Raw genomic sequence first — 16,524 nt, forward strand, 5'->3', positions numbered from 1 at the left:
GCATAATAATTTGGAACACAGTGTACATGTGCTTTTCCACAAAACACCAGTGGTTCACGTAGTGAATCTTACAGTTCTAACTTGCCAACCGTGGTCTGTATGGAGTTGTTCAATAAAGGGCCCAAAATTAAGATAACATAGTTGGGAGAGGTCTCTATGAATAGGAATTCCTAAGTATTTGATACCCTGTGAGGGCCAGGCAAAGGGAAAGTTGGACTGGATGGAATCCTATATGGATTTGGGGAGGGAGACATCGAGGGCCTCATACTTTGCTGCATTGATTTTAAAATTTGACCATGTAACAAAGTGATCTATTTCAGCCATAACAGCATGGATGGATATATGTGATTGAGTGATATATACTAGGACATTATCAGCAAATAGAGAGCACTTGTACTCGGTGCCTCCCACCTCAATCCACCTAATATTGGTGTTATGGCGAATTGATGAGAGCAGGTGCTCCGTCACTAGGATGTATAAGAGAGGGAACAGAGGACATCCCTGCCTTGTCCCATTGGTGATTGTGAAAGGTGATGAAAATGTTCTGATGCACCCCCTGGGCCTTGGGACACCCGGAGCCGGACCCTTTTTGGTGGATGCTGGTGGTTGTAGTCTTCGTGGCGGCGACCCGGTTCCATGGCTCAGGGTGGTCAAACCAGTGGCGGAACTATTTATGTGGTTTTGATGTTTAAATGTCCGACTACGCCACCCGTGGATTGCGGTCAGAGTGAACCGCCGCTGCAGGGCAGACCGCTGAGGCTGGTGTTGTGGGTGCAGCAGAGCGTAGCATAACTCCCCACGGGAGGAGTATAGCCTCAGGGCAGTGTATGCGGAGGATGGGGGTGATGGTGCAGGGCAGCAGCAGTAATGACACGGAGTCAGTGATGCAGTCCAGGGCCTTTACTCACAGTTCTTATTAACCAGACCACGTCTGCAGGTAACGGCTGCCCACGTCGTACTGTGCTCACCAGGTGAGGGGCTCAGACAACTCCCAGATAACTTTGGAGCGCTTCACAGGACCCTCTTTGTGTGTCCTTTGTCTGGCCTTTCTTACCAACCCTTCTGTCCGGCTGCCTCGGGCCTCCTCTTGGTAAACTTGGCGCCAGTTTCCCTGACCCTATGTGGTGCCTTCCTAGCGGGTGTAGCGAGGGGCTGCGCCACATAAAATGTCACAGCCTCCGGTTTCTAGCTGAGGGTCGTTTCCTGCCTCCACTAGTTTCGGGGACCGGTCTCCCCCTTTGGCCTGACCCCTCCACGCAGGTGGATTCGGGAGTGCGGTGGCGACTCGCCCGTCCGCACCCCTGGGATCCCTTCATTCCTCATTCCTGGAGCCTTCTCCGCTCCTCTTCCTTCCTTCTCCCTCTTCCAGGCCTGGGCCTCTGTTACTAGGCCCGCCTCCGGAGCAGAGCTCATGCAGAGCCCCTGCTCCCTGCCACTTCTGCTCAGACTTCTCTGCACTGAACTAAGATGGTGCCCACCTTTTATACTCCCTTCTCAATGCACCCAGGAACTGTTTCCTCCCTGCTCCTGCACTACAGGGTTCCCCTTCCTCAGTGTTCCCTCCCCCCACTCCAGCCAGGGACAGGGACTGTCGTGCCCATCTCAGAGGCATATTGGTCGCCCTGCCCCACGGCAATGTGGTGTAATGCATGCAGGTGTCGGGTCCTGATCCACACTCCATCCTTACCTGAGAGTGAGATATCACACCTCTGGGTGAGGTGCAATACCTCTGTAGCAACCGAGCCCTCAGGGTGCTACAGTTCCATTTATCTTCAGCCTAGGTGACGTATTGTCATACAGGGCCGTGATTTTGGCTATAAAAGGGTCCCCTAGACCCCTACCCCAAGCTTTTTAAGAGAATCATATATGGCGTGCCAGGAGACTCTATGGAATGCTTTCTCAGCATCCAACGAGAGTATCTAATTACAAATTTTTAACTGCATCTAGCCCAGGAAATACTTTGTGCCTAGTAGCAGTGTCTGCTAGTCAGCGGATTATCCCGGCTGTTAAGCAAGCTACACCACCTGTAGTTTGGACACTTAATTTTTTCAAAGGAAATGCTTCGGGACCACGGGATACTCAGTGAAGAGCATCAGGAGGCACCCCAAGGCATAGGGGCTGGGACTGGCAGTAGGATGCCTTGCGGTGGACAGCCGAGCTCGATCCTTATAAAAGCTTTTTAACTGCAGCAGCTTTAGTGGACGCTACTGGAGCTGGAATTACGCGGCTGCTGGCATGAGACTTGCCCTCCAATAGATCCTTGTAAATGGATTTAAAGTGTATTCATTCAAATTAGAGAGACAATTTAAATTAAAAAGCTTAGAGCTGCCTCCACCACAGGGGGGCTCGCTCGACCCACCAGCGGACAGGCACCAGTATTGGGAGAGGGGGGCTGGCCGTCAGGTTTCACCGTGGCTCTGGCACAAACCCGGCGACACGGAGGTGGCACGGGCAGGAGCGGACTGAACGTGTCGGCTTCTCACTTTTTGGATTTTAGAAGGGCATGACATGCCTATATCTGTGTCTCCCCCTCCTTTTACTCCTCCACCTCTTTTCTTTTCGCATGACTATATGTACTTGTCACTTTTCCATGTGTTAGTTGTGTCTTCTGAGCAGTTTGTCAGCTTTTGGACACCTTTGAAGGTGTTTTCTATGTGTTTCTATGTGTTTTTGTTTGCCTGCCATTGGTTTTAACGGTGTTCGAAGGTGTTCGACGAACAGTTCGACGAACAGTTCGGCGAACACACGGGTGTTCGACGAACCGAACCGAACTCGAACACTACGGGGGTGGCTCAACACTATTTACAAGCTGTGATACTTTCAAAAGTGGGTGGTACTAGGTACTAACCATGCAGCATGCCCAAACTTTTGCATCGGCCCATTTTCTTTTTGTAATTTTTAAAACGTAAAATATTACAATATTTTTTTTACCTAAAATACAAAGAAAATATGTCATCTTTAACTTTAAGCATTCTAGAGATCATTTAATCTTCAACTTGCTTAAGTGTTTACAATAACAGTTATTTTGACCAGGGGTGCTCAAACTTTTACATGCCAGTGTATATGTAACATGGTGCAGGGCAATAGCCACAGGGGAGGCACTCGTCTTCAGCACCCCGGTACGTTATATGAAAGTGTGGGTCCTGGCTGGGTGTGTGGACTTGTGCAGTGAGGACCTTATACCAATGCATGCTGCTCACTAGCCCTTGCCTTTAGTCTCTTCTCACTCAGGGTCACCCTCTGATGCTGCTCTGCTCACATTACACTCCAGACCCTATCTCCCTAACTAAGAGGAAAGCAGTCCCTTTCCCTAACACTAACCCCTCCATTGCACCCTTTCCTTCTCTGCTCTCAACTATCTGATATGCAGTTCCAACAATTTTATCCTTTTCCCATCTGCTTCCTTCTGCAGATTACATCCTATCTTGCTTTATTCTTTACTTATGCATGGATTCCTCTACTGAAAACGATTACTCAGTACTCTTATTCTGGAATTTCAAAGCAAGGCAGACAGCTGCAGAGCTATGGCACCCTCCTTCTCCCTTCCCATCCTACCTAGGATTTTGGTTCATACAGGAACAACAGGGGGAGCTTCTACCCTTTACTCACAACCAATGCAGAATTCTATTGGGTGGGAATCCTTTAGCTATTCTTTTGCGTAATGTACAGACCAACCACAAACCAAAACATGCTAGTGCACTTAAACGCAGCACAAAAGTAAACAACAGTGATCAACTTCCTGGGACAATGGCATCATTTACTCACACATCAAATCTCTTTTTATACAGGATAACTGACTGGACTTAGTATACAACTCACCCGGACTCAGAAAACATCACAAAGAAGGTACAGATAAATTGTAAGAAAAAGTTACTTACCTTGCTGTTTGTAAGCGGCCACTTTATCTGTCCATTACGGGACACATCAATCTAAGTAGTCTGGATGGGAGTAGTTGTTGTCCGGTCCCTTTCAGACACCAAATTTTCTGTGGGTGCAACAGGCCCACTGTAGTTGATGTGCAAGTCTAGATTAGAGGTGTTGTGATGAAGGAGCTCGGAGAATCAATAGACAGTACACAAAGTGTCCAGCAAGAGATTCCCCTTTAATGAAATACGGGAGAGGTTTATATACACCACCGACAGAAAGGGCTTGATGTCAAGACGCAAGCAACTGTTTTCTGGGATTTCGAGATCCATGGTTCTAGGTGTCTGGTTCGATTCAGTTTCTCAAGTACTTGGAATGTGTAGGGGGGTTTCTGTGTAAAGGTGCTACGTGTTAGATTTAGAGCATAAAAGGGGGGCTGAGAAGACAAAATGGAGCCTGATTTCCCACAATACATATATTTTTTAATTGATATACATTCAGTATGTATACACTATTATGTTACTACTAATAACCATGATATTACTAATAGATAAAAATACATATAAAATAAACAATACAAATTTGTATATAGTCTTAAATGCAAATTAATTTTTCATAAAGATCGATGCAAACGAATGTGTTTCCATAGTTACAGACTACGAACAATCATTATGTGTAGTCTGGTTCTGTATTTTACAGGAGATAGACACTAGATCTTGTATGTAGTTTTTCTCTGGTTGTTCAAGATGAATGGGACCAGCAGGAGAAATATTATTACAGTGATAAACATTTCCCTTCATTTTTGTTTTCTCTCAGTACAGTACATGTAGTAGAGAGGTAGAAATCCCACAGCCATTTTTTAGTACACAGTAAGTCTGATGTTCTTCATGTTCAAGAAAAAGAAAAAAGGAGTCTGAATCCATGGAGCAAATAGGTCAACTTGTCTGAATCCATGGAGCAAATAGGTCAACTTGTCTGAATCCATGGAGCAAATAGGTCAACTTGTCTGAATCCATGGAGCAAATAGGCCAACTTTAGATTTTCTGAGACTGGGGCGATGATGCCATGTCCTCCGTAGCAGTCCATTATTAAGGAGGAAGCACAGCAAAGCACTGGATTTTAAAGTGAAGCAAACTGATTTAATGAAGATTGAATGCATGTCAAATTTTAGAAAATTCGCTAGAACCGGCAAATTCAAATAGTTTGCTTTTCAATTTGCATGAATCTGAGAAAGGAAAATGGACAGGGCAGTATGCTGTATGTACTACTACTGTACTAGTATATATACTTCATTCACTTACTCATCATTTCTTCATGCATGCCCATCTGCACTGTCCCATCACTTGGGGCCTCAAACTGCCCTGACATTTCTCCTTTTGTCTGGCTGTCTTAAGCTTGTATGGATTCCTTGTACTATATTTTTTATGTTTTTATCTATTTTTCAATAAAGTTATTTACTTTTGCAATTATATATGGTCTTAGTCATGCTTTTCATGTTGTGGTCTTTATGATATGCTGCATGTCATGTGACCTTTACTTATACGTGGGACTATATCGATACAATTTGTGTGAATCGCCAAAATACATGCAGCTATTTGATACAATGCAGTCGATTTCATCAGCCCGAAGAGGCTGACATGACCCTGGATGCATTTGCGAGGGCATCCCAATAATGACTGGTAGCTATCATAAAGTATAGTGGGGGCGTAAGAAGCAAGGCAAAATGCGCGTCGGGTGGAGGGACGCACCACTACCTGTCTGGATGGACTTGATCAGTATCTTTGTCCTTTAGGTAACAAATATGCTTATACCATTTATATCTTATCTGATCCAACTTGGGCACCTCCATACTGGGCACATTGTAGGTTAGGTTGATATGCACTGTTAATTACAGATACACTTGTCATAATTAATACTAGCCAGTAATTACTTGTTTGTTATCCTGTTTTGGGAACCTTATATAATATTATATATTATACCTGTCATAATTAATGCTAGCCAGCAAATACTTGCCTATTACCCTATCTTTTTCACTTAATAGTTCTACTGCTGCATCTCCTCTTGGCTTGAGGCACCTTATTTTTACTATTTTTTATATTTATTGCACTATTTTAATAAAGAATTATATTTTTTTAGATACCTATCATTCTCAACGACACTTCTTGATTCCAAGAGACTTAGTGTTTCAGGAGTCATTATGTTCCTGCTTATTATGATCTAAGACTAACATTCTTCAAATCCCTTACCTTACACTCTCATGTTAAAGACTTGTTAAAGACACGTTAAAGTGTCCACAGATTTAAGAAAACACATAACATTACTACTCACTATTGTGACTTTTCTCACATTCCCCTTCCTACATTTTCCTCAAAATCTGGTCCTTTCTTTCAACACCTTCCCCTACACTCCATACATGAAATAGCAAGTCTTACCTTTAAATATAGCACTCTGCAAAGCTAAGTATGCAAATATGAAATATGAATAGCATAACTGCTCTAGAAAATAGAAATAACTGAGAAATCTTAGGACATAAATTGGCCAATTCATGTGTACCCGGTAGCCATGGTAAGGCGTTTCTCGCTCCAAGGAACCTACCTAATGTGAATTCTCTCTTAGATTGAAGCCTACATGCATATGGGAAGGTAAGATATCAAAAGACTGATGATCACTTCCAAAAGAGAAAACAGGTGTGTACAGGTGCTTACTAAGAGTAGCCATCTCCATATATATCCAACAAATAAAGTAGCACTCTGTAAAGCTAAGTATGCAAACGTGAAATATGAAATTTGAATTGGATTACTGCTCTAGAAAATAGAAATACCTGAGAAATCTTATAAAATTGGCCAATTCACAGGGAGAAGCTGGGGATCTTCTTTTCTGTTCTATGTACCCCATTGGTGTCTGCCTTCATTGCTGGTATGTGCTGGGTACTTATGGTAGGATGATTATACACTTGTCCATGAAAAACACACGGTATTTACTCTTTATTGGATTACAATGATAGTCTGACTGTTAATATTATCACTCCTGTGTTTTTTCTGGTCCACGTGAATTGGCATGATGCACCTTGTTACTATCTCTGTCCTACCTATAAAAGCGATGCTGGCTTATCACGCCTGTGTCCTAGCTTTGACTATTTTATGGTCTTAATTCCATGGTTTCTATCTTGTGTTACATTGACACCATTGGTGGTTCATAGCCTCGTTTTTGTGTTTGTCACATTCTCTTGATATTGTCAGTTATTTGTGATATATGTGCTATTTTTAATATTTGTACTTAATTCTTTTTTTTAAATTTTGAAGTAATTTAAGACTCCAGTTTTATCCTTGGTCTTTACATATGTGCATATGGAGTCATTCTGAGGGTTTTCTTGGGGCACTGATTACCCTCAGGGCCCTCACTTCTTTCGATATGAGATATGCTTATTCTGTATTGTTTGTATAAGTCCCCCCTAAAATTGTAAAGTGCTGCGGAATATGTTGGCGCTATAAAAATAAAGATTATTATTATATTATTATCCCTTTTGACTCCCTCAACATGATATTTTTGCCTCATCTGGGTATTTGTTTGCTAACTAACAAATAAAGTAGCACTCTGCAACACTAAGTAAGCAAACATGAAATATGAAATTTGAATTGCATTACTACTGTAGATACACATGCTTTGGCCTGTAAGAGAGGATTCACATTAGGTAGGGATAAACACCTTATCTTAGGTTCCCGGTAGCGACAAATGCCTTACTGTGGCTACCAGGTTGACATGAAGTGGCCAATTTATGCACTAAGATTCCTCAATTATTTCTATTTTCCTGAGCAGTATTGCTATTCAAATTTCATATATTTCATGTTCTCATACTTAGCGTTGCAGAGTGCTACTTTATTTGTTAGTACTTCAGCCCTTGAGAAAGCGGACAGCAGTGCTGCGAAACGCGCGTCGGGTGCATTTCTTTTCCCTACCTGCCTTTCAATCCTTGGTAAGCACACTGATCATTACATTGCTCCATGTAGTTTTTCCTTCCTACCTTCCCAGACTGTCACATGGATTCCTCCTGTGCATCTGTGCTCCTCTAATATATGATGGGCCATTGAGCCCTTAGGTGTGTTTTTCACTAGCTACCCATGCTTCTGTGAAATGTTTGAGGCTATCGGGGCACAGTGCAATAACGGGAGACAATGACTTTACATGTATGTGATAGGGTATTTTTAGATCTATTTGGAGCTAGCATAATAAAATCTTCTCTTCTAACTGCCCGTATGTAGAGCTATAAACTGTTATATGTATCCAGTTTTGCTTGCACCTTGAATACTGTCTCTATTAACTTTTTTAACATTATAACTTAATAAAATGAATTTTTACACTTTATACCATGTTGTCAGTCTTGTTCTTCTATTTTTTCCATGCTTTGTTGACAGTTTATGGATGATGTAAGGGGGGATGTGCTGCCCAAGCCTGGACAGTGATCCACCCCATTTATGAGTAATGCTCCTTTTGGCTATGTTTTGGTGTCTTTTATTTGTTAGTTGTAGATGAAGATGGCTACTCTTAGTAAGCACCTGTACACACCAGTTTTGGAAGTGACGGTCAGTTTTTTGATATTACCTTTAAATATAGAGATACTCTCTGGTGAGCAGATCATGTAGCCCTACATGAATAACTGCAGACAGCCAGGCATTTACATAACTAGCGATCCTTGTAATATAATGACTGTTTAAAGGAAATCTATAACCATCAAATTACATATTTTTAAAATGTATTCGAAATATATATACTTTTTTACAAATGTTATTTTTTCTATTCTTCATACTCTCCTAAGGGTCTACATTTGCCACTATTTGTGGACTGGATTATTTTGCCTATCCTGCCTAGAGCACCAATATACATTTACTTGGAGTCAATAGATAGACAGACAGGCTACACACTTTGGCGAACTACATATTTTATATTAATATTGTAGAAAATATCTCAAAAGCAGCCATGAAGGTACGGAATTGCTTTTAAAGGTCACAGCTAATCTGTCACTGACTACATGATTGTCCTTGGGAAACGTAGATGTGTCTAAGTAAACTGCTGATTCTGTCATGGTTGTTTCCAGTTCAGTAATGTGCGTAAGTGCCTGCAGAAAATTAAACAAGATGTTAAGAATTTTGATTTCCAGGTCCCAACAGATGGGACATGCTATCCTAATTATACAGGGCAAGTGGGGTGGTAGGAGGGAGTTTGTCTTTTGAAAGTCGATGACAGCTAAGTGAAGCGCATATTTTCAATTGTGATAGATTTGCATCCAATGCAAGCAAGCTGTTTCACTCTAGTACATGAACTTTCATTACCTAAATATGTTTACACCAGTTGTGATTATTTGAATCTTTGTGGTGTGCCCTACTCGTAGTGTCTAATTTTAGATGTGGTGTTAAAATCATAGAGAATACTGTTTTCAGTCGATTACTTAGCTATTTACCAATAAAATATGTAGAGTACTATACAAAGCTTAAGAACTCATCAGAAAACATTTTTGGAGAACGAATAGACCCCTAATTGGGGAATATAGATGAGCAAATTGAATTAATAAAAATTGAATTTGTGTAAATGTTTTAGGAATTTGCTGAATCCTAGCCTTTATAAAAGCAGAAAATGCAGCAGCCATTTTACGGTGAATCAGGACAGTTAGAGGACGTCAAAGCTAACAGCTTAGTCATAGAGGGTCGAGAAGGGAAAGACAAAATACAGAAGCAACTGGAAGGCTATGTTGCCATATTGAGTTCACAAAGCAGTTCTTGTCAAGATTTAAATGCATTGATTTTCTAAAATTTTGGAAAATCTCAGCAAAATTGTTTTGGCTGCAGCCTAAAGACAGTGTATGTGACAAGACAGCAGTGAAGAAGATAGTGTGTGAGGTAAGAAAATACACTCCGAAAATTTAAGGCTTTGGAGTATTTTCTATTTGTGGCAAATTAAATTTGTTGGGAAAATAAAGCAAATCTGATGAATTCCAGTTTCAAAAGATTTGATCATCTTTAGTATAGACCCTTCACTAGAAAAGAGGTGAAATTTTGACACGCTGAGATTCAATTTGAGATTCACAAAAAAATTTTTTGTCCGTCACCATTTCCCACACTATTGAGTGGGCTAATGTATTTTTTGCATGGCCACATGGGCTTTCTTATAATGCCCTGAAGCTATGATGTCTATTTTCATTCCTTATACAGTGGTGATCAGTTCCCAGCACCTGCACTATCACAGAATAGTGGTTCCCAGCAGTTTGTACAACAGAGTTGATTTCCATTTCCTGAGTCGCTGGATAAGTCTCTCTCTCCTGTAGGGTGTAAGCTCTTATATTCAGCAGGGTACTCTCTCTCTCTCCTGTAGAGTGTAAGCTCTTATGGTCAGCAGGGTACTCTCTCTCTCTCCTGCAGAGTGTAAGCCCTTATGGTCAGCAGTGTATTCTCTCTCTCTCCAGTAGAATGTATGCTCTTATGGTCAGCAGGGTACTCTCTCTCTCTCCTGTAAAGTGTAAGCTCTTATGGTCAGCAGGGTACTCTCTCTCTCCTGTAGAATGTAAGTTCTTATGGTCAGCAGGGTCCTCTCTCCTGTTGAATGTTAAGTATTATGGTGAGCAGGGTCCTCTCTTTCTCCTGTAGAATGTAGGTACTTATGGTCAGCAGGGTCCTCTCTCTCTCTCCTGTAGAATGTAAGTTCTTATGGTCAGCAGGGTCCTCTCTTTCTCTCTCCTGTATAATATAATCTCTTATGGTTAGCAGGGTTTTCTCTCTCTTCTCCACGTGTTTTCCAAGCAATTACCAGTTTTTTAGCATTGAGATTCATGCAAATTTATTCACCGCAAATTTATTTTTTGTGGGAAGATTAGTGAAGCTGGTGAATTTTAATTTTAAAAGAAGAATCAATCTCTTGACCTAAAACATTGCATGCTATGAATAAGAGTTACAAAATCAGTGTTTTTGTTGGGTCTGAAATATTTAATAAAATCTTAGGTAAACCTCTAAGACTTTCGAGTGCTGTTCTACTTGTTTTGTTTTGTCACTGTATATCACTGTTGCAGAAGGGGCTAGGAGATGATGGTGTGAGTGATGGTGTTCAGGTACTTTGTCCAAGCGAAGCCTATATAGTGCCTTGCGGGTGATAGGGGATACGTGGGTTGGCCTTTGTACCACTCACCTATTTAGAGTTAGTAGGAGGTAGCTAGAGGAATTAGGTAAATTAAGGGAATTTGGCACTATTTGGCAGTGTGCGGTTTTCTGCCTAAAGTGCTAGACTGGTGCAATTTGTTTGAGTGAATAACAAACTGAGACCATAGTCACTGGGAGTGTGGTGTAGAGCGACTGGAAAGTTTCTGAAGTGGTGGACTGGGCTAAAGGGTCATGATTGGAAAAACCTGTATGGAGCTAGGGGAAGAGGTCACCTATTGGATTCAGTAATGACTTCTTAGAAGATTAGGTTGACTAGCTTAATGAGGCCTGATGAGTTATATTAGGAAGGTTGAGCTAGCGATTGAAGACCAGAAGTCAAGCAGATACAGTTGAATTGGGTAGAGGGTGGGCCTGCAAGAGTTTCATGTGGATGGCTGCCAAATCGGTAATTGTTAAGGTATATTGTCAGGCTCTGTAGGTCTGCTTTGTGAACAATTAGCCCAGTGGAGAACCTGTGTGAATGAGAACAGTCAGCTAACACTTGGGGTAGGCTAATTGGGTCTGGTATACTGCCTAAAAAGAAAAATAATTATTTGACACACATTCAATACTCTGTACATAATATACAAAAAAACTTTATTGTACATACTAAATACAGATTTAAAAGAGAAAATACATGAAATAATGGAGAAATCAACACATGAAAAACTGACAGAAAAAGGGGGTACCATAACTGCCAAGGAAAATAATTGCATTTACAACTATTTCACAATTAAAGTATAATCTGTTTTGCGTATAGACAATAACGGTTTTGTATATTATGCACATAGTTTTGACTGTGCATCAAACAACTATTTTTATTCTTGTAGGCTCACCTAGTATATTATCGGATATATTAAGATTGCTATAGGTTAACTCATTGGGTCTTCAGAGGTTCCCTGTGGAGCAGGGACTATAGTGGGGAATTGGTTGGCCTGAAAGTCTTAGATGTGGCACAGTCCTGGATTGTTGTGTACTTTTACATATAGGTAGTGGAGATGAGGTGATGAAAAACTAGAGGCCCCTAGAGTTTTGAGTGGAGAATTGTTTTGCTGTCAGAGCATAGTTAAAGAGAGAAGCTGTAAAATGGTCTAGACATTTTGCAGTGAGATTCCATCTGGGGTGTAACTATGAGATAATGTTTGGGTGAAAGATCCAAACCCATTATGCACATGGTGCCTGTTAAAGTAACAATAACCATAATTAGAGATGGTGCAAATTTATTCGCATATCCCATTCAGTTGGCCACGACAGTGGTCAGTGGCCACTGGACAGGTGGGGAAGTACTGTCTCTTACCTGGTAGTGTTCACGGCTCTTCTTTTGATTAGCTAGCCTGATGTAGCATCACATATGCATTGTGGCATCACCCACGCCAACAGTAATGCATTTGGTACAGTTGTATTTGCAAGTTATTTTTAACTTTTTACCAGCATTCGTCATACATGCACGGCGCAAGCGGGTAGTGTGTGTATATAGTGTGTATATAGTGTGGACTCATTGGGTGAGCTTGCCTCATACCTGGCAGCTCCATCTGCAACTGTTAACCTGTTAAATGTCACTGTCAAACTCTGATAGAGCCCAGGGGATTGGGGGCATTTAATGGGCTGCTATTACCTCTGTGCCTGACAATACTGACCTTATTTAAAGCCTAGCCTAAGGCAACTACGACCTGCTATTTCTTGCCCTGGCACATATATATCTTCGGTCTTTCTAAATTCATACAGTGCCTTCTGGAACTTTTACTCTCACTGCGATTACAAGTTTTGGTACTGTATAGCATTGTTTGTGGTATTGCAACCACCAAAAAACACAGTTTGGAAGTTTGATTTTTTTCTATTTACGTTGATAACTGATCAGGTGAAATGAATACAGAAAATCCCACATGAAATGGAGACATCGCAGTCGTGTGACCAGATTTGATGACTTGGAGGTCATGTGATGAGGGTCAAGTGACCGCCGCAGCATGAAGTGACTGTAATGCCAGGCTGAGGCAAGGTGCACATGAGCACTGCAATACCAAGGAATGTGACTGGTGCTGCGGTGATGTGGGATTTGTCTGTATTGATTTCACCTGTTGTCATTTGATGCATCTCTTTCACTGGCTATTGATACTTTAAAAGACTTGCATTCCTTCCCCATCAGGTTACCCCTGTGAGGCAGTGACTGGGATCGTATATGAGGGATGTTATATATCCCCAGAATGTGTACAGAGACCTATTAAATACATTGGAGTGCATTGCAGTTACAGACACACCTGCGGCAGTAATGCAGGAATGAAGGTGAGCATTGACCTGGTCAGGCTATCTGGCTAAGGCAGATTAGTAAAACCCTGCAGGACCTTCATTTCTTGGAGGAGACTACAGGAAGGCAGTGGGGCGGCCTCCTCCCTCCAACCCGGGTTTTCCAGTGGCTCTTACCACAGGTCCTTTAAAAACCCTGCATTAAGGTTTAGTGTTGTTCAGTGTTGGTACCTGCTAGGAGCACAGCAGCAAAGCTCGGCGGATCTGTGAGTAACTGAACCCACGCCTGGGAAGGCTCTGCACCCGTCAGGCTCTGAGCGGCCCCACACGGCTGTTGCCCATGGCAACCGTTATTTATGGACTAATGTTAACCGGGCTGCGAACCGGAGAACTTTCTGTTTACCTGTGAGTTGCTGAATAAAAGCTACTTATGTTGGACTTGCTTGGGTCACTGCCTCAGTTACTGCAAGGTGTGAACACCGCTGCCTTACTCCCCTGATGAAGCACTGGTGAAACGCGAGTCAGGTGTTTGATGAGTGAGCTCTTCACTTTCGTGATATATTAATCTTTACCTATTACTTTTTTGTGGATATACTTAATAGCATATTTGCATATATATACTGTATATTGTATATACAGTACAGACCAAAAGTTTGGACACACCTTCTCATTTAAAGATTTTTCTGTATTTTCATGACTATGAAAATTGTACATTCACACTGAAGGCATCAAAACAATGAATTAACACATGTGGAATTATATACTTAACAAAAAAGTGTGAAACAACTGAAAATATGTCTTATATTCTAGGTTCTTCAAAGTAGCCACCTTTTGCTTTGATGACTGCTTTGCATACTCTTGGCATTCTCTTGATGAGCTTCAAGAGGTAGTCACCGGAAATGGTCTTCCAACAATCTTGAAGGAGTTCCAGAGATGCTTAGCACTTGTTGGCCCTTTTGCCTTCACTCTGCGGTCCAGCTCACCCCAAACCATCTCCATTGGGTTCAGGTCTGGTGACTGTGGAGGCCAGGTCATCTGGCGTAGCACTCCATCACTCTCCTTCTTGGTCAAATAGCCCTTACACAGCCTGGAGGTGTGTTTGGGGTCATTGTCCTGTTGAAAAATAAATGATGGTCCAACTAAACGCAAACCGGATGGAATAGCATGCATGCCGCTGCAAGATGCTGTGGTAGCCATGCTGGTTCAGTATGCCTTAAATTTTGAATAAATCCCCAACAGTGTCACCAGCAAAGCACCCCCACACCATCACACCTCCTCCTGCATGCTTCACGGTGGGAACCAGGCATGTAGATTCCATCCGTTCACCTTTTCTGCGTCGCACAAAGACACGGTGGTTGGAACCAAAGATCTCAAATTTGGACTCATCAGACCAAAGCACAGATTTCCACTGGTCTAATGTCCATTCCTTGTGTTCTTTAGCCCAAACAAGTCTCTTCTGCTTGTTGCCAGTCCTTAGCAGTGGTTTCCTAGAAGCTATTTTACCATGAAGGCCTGCTGCACAAAGTCTCCTCTTAACAGTTGTTGAAGAGATGTGTCTGCTGCTAGAACTCTGTGTGGCATTAACCTGGTCTCTAATCTGAGCTGCTGTTAACCTGCGATTTCTGAGGCTGGTTACTCGGATAAACTTATCCTCAGAAGCAGAGGTGACACTTGGTCTTCCGTTCATGGGGCGGTCCTCATGTGAGCCAGTTTTTCTGTAGCGCTTGATGGTATTTGCAACTGCACTTGGGGACACTTTCAAAGTTTTCCCAATTTTTCGCACTGACTGACCTTCATTTCTTAAAGTAATCATGGCCACTCGTTTTTCTTTACTTAGCTGCTTTTTTCTTGCCATAATACAAATTCTAACAGCATCAGTAGGACTATCAGCTGTGTATCCACCAGACTTCTGCACAACAGAACTCATGGTCCCAACCCCATTTATAAGGCAAGAAATCCCACTTATTAAACCTGACAGGGCACACCTGTGAAGTGAAAATCATTTCCGGTGACTACCTCTTGAAGCTCATCAAGAGAATGCCAAGAGTGTGCAAAGCAGTAATCAAAGCAAAAGGTGGCTACTTTGAAGAACCTAGAATATAAGACATATTTTTAGTTGTTTCACACTTTTTTGTTAAGTATATAATTCCACATGTGTTAATCCATAGTTTTGATGCCTTCATTGTGAATGTACAATTTTCATAGTCATGAAAATACAGAAAAATCCTCACCATAGTCGGATTATAATGAGGGCAATCTGGGCTACCGCCCGGGGCCCCGGAGGGCCCGAGGCTCTGGGGGGTCCATGGCCAGATTGCCCTCATTATAATATGTGCAGCGCCGCGGCACATACCGGCAGTCAGAGGCGGGGGGCCCCCGGACCGCTCCCCCAGCAACGGCGCACTGCCGCTGTTTCTTCGGCCAGGCCAGCACTGCGCCTGTTAACTTCCCTGTGTGCTGGCCTGGCAGCATCACAGCTAGGAGACACGGCCCTGTGTGCGGCCGTGTCTGCTAGTGTGACGTCACGCAGTGCGCGCCCTGCACTGCTACTTACCACCAGAGAGGAGATGGACGACGGGAGCCGGGGGATGGTGTGTGTGTGTGCAGATATCATTGTGTGATGTCTGTTTATATGTATTTTTGTGTTTATGCGTGTATGTATGTATATGTCTGTATATGTTTGTGTGTGGCCTCCCGCTGTCTCTGGGGGGGCGCCGTGTGGCCTCCCGCTGTCTCTGGGGGGGTGCTGTGCGGCCTCCCACTGTCTCTGGGGGGGCACCGTGCGGCCTCCCGCTGTATCTGGGGGGCGCCGTGCGGCTTCCCGCTGTGTATAGATGGCACCGTGCGGCCCCCTGCTGTGTATAGATGGTGCCGTGCGGCCTCCTGCTGTGTATAGATTGCACCGTGCGGCCCCCTGCTGTGTATAGATGGCTACGTGCGGCCTCCTGCTGTGTATAGATGGCACCTTGCGGCCCCCTGCTGTGTATAGATGGCTAAGTGTGGCCTCCCGCTGTGTATAGATGGCACCGTGAGGCCTCCCACTGTGTATAGATGGCACCGTACAGCCCCCTGCTGTGTACAGATGGCGCCATGTAGCCTTCTGCTGTGTATAGATGGCTACGTGTGGCCTCCTGCTGTGTATAGCTGGCTACGTGCGACCCCCTGCTGTGTATAGATGACTCCGTGCGGCCTACCGCTGTGTATAGATGGCTACATGCGGCCTCCCGCTGTGTATAGA

The sequence above is a fragment of the Phyllobates terribilis genome, unplaced genomic scaffold, assembly GCF_046119375.1.
Source record: "Phyllobates terribilis strain yellow unplaced genomic scaffold, ASM4611937v1 Scaffold_10__3_contigs__length_209671492, whole genome shotgun sequence".
In the NCBI taxonomy this organism is placed as follows: domain Eukaryota; kingdom Metazoa; phylum Chordata; class Amphibia; order Anura; family Dendrobatidae; genus Phyllobates; species Phyllobates terribilis.